The sequence below is a fragment of the Protopterus annectens genome, chromosome 3.part0 (genome assembly GCF_019279795.1).
Source record: "Protopterus annectens isolate FY-2018-M chromosome 3.part0, PAN1.0, whole genome shotgun sequence".
In the NCBI taxonomy this organism is placed as follows: domain Eukaryota; kingdom Metazoa; phylum Chordata; order Ceratodontiformes; family Protopteridae; genus Protopterus; species Protopterus annectens.
In genome coordinates this window covers 1,164,099,376-1,164,104,375 of record NC_056731.1, presented here as the reverse complement: position 1 = coordinate 1,164,104,375, position 5,000 = coordinate 1,164,099,376, and the positions used below count along the sequence as shown (strand labels likewise).

At 39.4% G+C, this 5,000-nt stretch overlaps 1 protein-coding gene across 1 annotated transcript in view; it reads right to left on the bottom strand.

Annotated features, from left to right (window-relative positions):
* Positions 1–5,000, bottom strand: part of RIPK2 (receptor interacting serine/threonine kinase 2) — a 1,193,837-nt gene that overhangs the window by 378,162 nt on the left and 810,675 nt on the right. The window lies entirely within an intron of this gene.

Below are 5,000 nucleotides of genomic sequence, written 5' to 3'. Positions count from 1 at the left end.
AGAGCTAGACTGCAGGATGAGACTAAGTAGGTGGTGTAGGAGTTGTTTGTGAATGCATTTTTCTAATATTTTTGTGAGTGAGGAGAGGATGCCTATAGGACAGTAGTTGGTTAGCTCCCTGGAGGGTCCACCTTTGTGGAGGGGAATGATGTGAGATACTTTCCAGACAGGAGGGATATACTGTTCTGTAATAGAACGATTAATCAAGATAGAAATGGGGTAGGCGATAGAAGGTGCTGAAATCTTTAGAAATTCATTAGGAAGTTGGTCAGCTGCAAGACAACAGGGTTTTAGCTTGGTGAGGAGTTTTTTTTTTTATGTAGGTGGTTTGAATGGTATTAAAAATGAGGAGGTTGGGGTAGTCTGGGATAGGAGTGGGAATGGCAAGTCGACGGGTGCTCTGGGTACCTAGTAGGGTGGTTACAGATTTAATAAAGTGGGAGCTAAACTGAGTAGCTATACGGTCAGTGTTGTTAGGAGAGACAGGGGCAGGGGTAGGTATGGCTGGGGCTAAGGAGATAGTTAATGCTGTTCCAAAATATTTGAGGGTTGTTTAGGTATTTCTGTTGACTGGCTAGGAAGTAGGTTTGTTTGTCCTTTTTGATTTGTTTCTTAGCTAAGTTACAAAGCTGTTTTTATGCTAAGAGGTTAGCTGAATCTTTGGTAGTCAGCTATGCTGTCCATGCCCTATCTCTATGTTTAAGTAGCAGTTTGGTGTCATTTGATAACCAAGGTAGTTGCTTGGTTCTTAAGCAAACCTTCCTAGTGGGAGCAAGGCCATTAAGTATATTAAGAAAGGTGTTGTTGAAATATTGGACAGCCAAGCCTAGATGGAGGTGTTTAAGTGGGGACCAGTCACACTGTTGAAGTAACAGGTTAAAGATAGAGGGGGAGAAGTGTTTTGTGCTATGTATGTATTTGTAAGAAATGTTATTTTGTGTTTGTATGCATTTTCTGTAAAGAAAGGTTGGGGAATAGTCACTAAGGGGGTCTAGCAGGCATCCTACAAGGTTGTGTACGTTGGGCCTGTTAGTCAGAATCCAATGTAGGGTTGACTGCTTATTGGAATATTTGTCTGTGCGAGTTGGACAGGTAATGGTTTGAGTGAAGTTGAAAAGGTTTATGTAGTCTGAGGGGATACTAGATGCGCAGGAGTGCCAGTCAAGACTGAAGTCACCAAGAATTATAGTTTCTTGGCTAAAATTGGTAGATGCCCAGGACAATAGATTTTGAATCGTAGAAAGGCTGTTGCCTGAAGGGAGATAGGAGGTGATGATAATTATGTTTTTGTTAGGATTGAGTTGGGTAGGTACAATTAACTAGTTCAACTTTGAGGGTATCTTTAAACATAATGACAATTCCATCACCTCTTTTGTCTAATCTGTCATGTCTAATGATGTTATATCCAGAAGTGATAACTTCATTATCTTTAATGTGTGGTTTTAACTAGGTTTCTGATATTATGGCTATGTCAGGTGAGTAGCTGTGTAGGGTTATATGGAATTCTGTAACTTTATTTACGAGGCTACGCAGATTGAAATTGGTAAAAAGTAGGTCTGTGGAAGAGGTTTTTGGGAGAGGGGGGTAAGAGTGTGAGATAATTTGGATAGGATGAAATTGGGAGTACTGGGGGGCAATGTGTGGACAGGGAGCTAAGTTATTCTTTGGACCTGGGTTAGGATGGATGTCAGATTGGAGTTTAATTTGTGTCAAGGAATGTAGTAGGAGATTTCTTAGTTTGTTAATTAACTTAGTATATCTAGTTGTATTGGGGTTGGGCTTTGTGTTTGAATGTGTTTGAAGGATGTGAGGAGAGAGGTAGAGATATTATAAAGTTGTGGGCTGATGGCAGTGTGAGTGTGGGACTGACAGTGATGGGAAGGCAGTGGGAGAGTAGGAGAGCGGTAATGTTTGATGTGGTAAGTATGGAGAGAGGATGAGTTGTGGGTAGAGTAGAGAAACTACAGCAGCATGGTGTAGGCAGTTATGGAGTAGTAGGGATGCATGATTGGTAGATATGTTGCAGAGCTGAGGTAAAGGGAGGGGAGGGCAAGAGTCAGTTTAAAGGTGTAAGGATGTGAATAAGTAGTGCAGTGAGTGGAGAAAATGGAGGTGGAATAGATGAGTTTGTAGCTGGTTGGGGATAGGTAGAGGGAATCATGGGTGCAGTTTGGACAGGTATATATCTAAAGTGGGGGTGGGTGGGAATAGGGGCAGGATAGGATAGCAAAGTGAGCCCGAGCAGAGTGAGGGCAAACTGAGCGGCTTGAACAAATATCCTTTGCAACAGAAGAAGAAAGAAACAATCACCTAGAGTGAGAAGGTAAACTATAGCCGAGAGCAGACCCTGTTGTAAGTAGAATGGAACAAGAGATGAATAGGGTGGGAGGAAGAAAAAACAACAAAGAATAATTGTAGGAGGAGAAAAAAACAGATCGGTGAAGAATGTAAAGGTAGTAGTTAAAAGAGGAGTCTATAAAGCTAGAATACGGCAGATGTAAAAATATTAAGGGAGGAATTTATTTAGCCCAAAAAAGCTAAATTTAAATGAGAGAGTAAAGACTGAGGTAAAGGGGGAAGAGAAGGGGAGGACTCTCAGTGGAGTTCAGTCAGCCTTTAAATACAAAGGTTAAAGATGCTGTTTATTATGTCTGTTAAGGTTTTAGTACTTAGTTATACATACATATAAGCACTGCTGGCAGTTAAAATGAAGAGTGCAGTTCCTTTCTATAATATAGCGGCAGCACCCTAAGTAGGCAGTTGGTGGTCAAATATTTGGTGAAGCTCAAGTCCTGTACCTAGGGAAGGAGGAGAGAGACAGGCAGTCAGCTGAAAACATAAACAGTGAAAGAATCAGCAAACGACAGCATGGGAAGAGAGTGGCTTACTAGGTTTTAATCTATAAAAAAGAGATAATTGTGTTAATGGAGTTTGGAAAGGGTTAGGCAGAAGAGGTAACAGAGAATTAAAGCAGACAGAAAAACAGAAAACCAACAGGAGTACATAGAGAAAAAACAAATACGTACTCACAATTGAGACATATAAGATTTAAATTATTGCAGCTGAGTTTCATTAGCTAAGAAAAAAAAACACTAACAAAATGCAGCAATACAGAAATATATTGTCATGTAAGGCAAAATTACTGTCTGTAGTGCAGTTGAAGTAAAATATAAAAAGCAGTACTAGAAAGGCAATTCACTGCTGCTGTGACAGACTATATCTAGCAAGTTATGTTACAATGCCATTTTCTCTTAAAAAGAGAAAGTCGCACAGCACATTCAATTGAAACAATGCAGGATACTGACAGCTAGAGCCAAATCAATGGCAGTATTATCAACAACTGAAAAGCACACAGATCACTAAATAAAAACTTTAAAATGCATACAAACAGACAGAGCCTAATAAATACAATTATTGGAGGAACAGCCAAATAGTTCATTATTTAAGTGTTTACCAGACCAGGTAGAGAGCGCACTCACAAGAGCAGCACTATCAAAACAATGTAGGAATTTAAAGTTAACCTGGTTCAGGCAATAAATGCTACAGTAAAAATATATGTAGGAGAGTCAAACTTTAACAATAGTACCTAAAAGTAGAACATACTGTAATCAAAAATGTATAGGCTACTACAAACAATTCCGAGGACTCGTGACAGCAAGGAAAGAATCGTTAGAACGGGAAAGATGGTGCAGAACACTAGACATGGGATTTAAATGCCCCAGTGTATCACGGGAGGAAAAGGCAAAATTAAAGAGAAGAGAAGAGAATGAGAAATATGAAGCTGTGATGTAAGCAGGAGAACAGAAAAATATGTAGAATATTAAAATATCCTTTTCCTAATTGACCCTTACTGAATGCAATTATCAATATCCCCATCCCCCCAGGTTAATACAAAGTTATGTACTCACCATAATGTTCCATCTGTGTTGTCTATTTTCATTCTTCCTCAATTGATGAGTTCAGATCTGACTCAACCACTTCTTCCAGGCTGTAGGATTCTAGAACTTTCAAGCTCCACTGCTTACCCATAATGCCCTACCAAACTAACATATCTCAGACTGAGTCTCTAAATATAACAGACCCATGACAGATTATAAAAGAAAGGAAGCTGAAGCTCAAACAAGGAACAGAGATTCCTACAATACTCTTCAACCTTTCCAGAAGGAATTAAAGGAAGGGGACAAGAGATAGGGGAGCTGAGGCCTCGGATATGAACAGCTAGGATCCAAGGAAGCCTTTGATGACTCTGACGCCATCTGAGCAGGAGTAGCCTTTGGATCCAACATGTGCTTTTTCTATGGTGGTTTCATGGTAGGATCCGAAAAGGGAGTCAAGGATCTTGAAGGCCTTGAAGACTTTGTTGAAGGCTCCTTTAATTTAGATTTGGGGTGCTAAGCCCCAGAAACAGCCTCTAAAAAGGATGAAGGCAGCAATCCTTGCAAGATTAATTTATTTTTCCTAGCCATGATTGCTTGCAAGTTGAAGGCCTTACAGATGAAACAATCTACATGAAGATGGTCTAGGTCCAAACAGTATATGCACAAAGTGTGTGCATCGGAAACAGGCAAATTGTGCCTGCATTTTTGTCACTTTTTAAAGCCAGAAGGCCCTTTTTCAGACATTTTGAAAATACTAAAACAAAAATAGCAGAAGAAAGATTTTTTTAACTAGTAAAAAAATAGAAATAAGGAAAAATGACAAACAATGGTAATTACAACTACACTAAAAAAAGGGTAAGAGGGAAAGGGGAAAGAAGAGATTACAAACTATGGTAATAAGATTACACTAAACAGTGTAAAAAGGGAGGATTTAGTGATGGAAAATCTAAGTTCTTATAAGAAATAAAAAAGAAGAAATAAAAGTGTCTCTTTACCGAAACGCCTGACAGTTCAAAGTGACCATGTCCAATTGCGAAAGCATAAAATGAGATCTGGGGTATGTTAGGTGTTGGTGCATTAAGGGTAAGGGAGGAGCTTGAGATCTTTTTAATGGCCACGAGT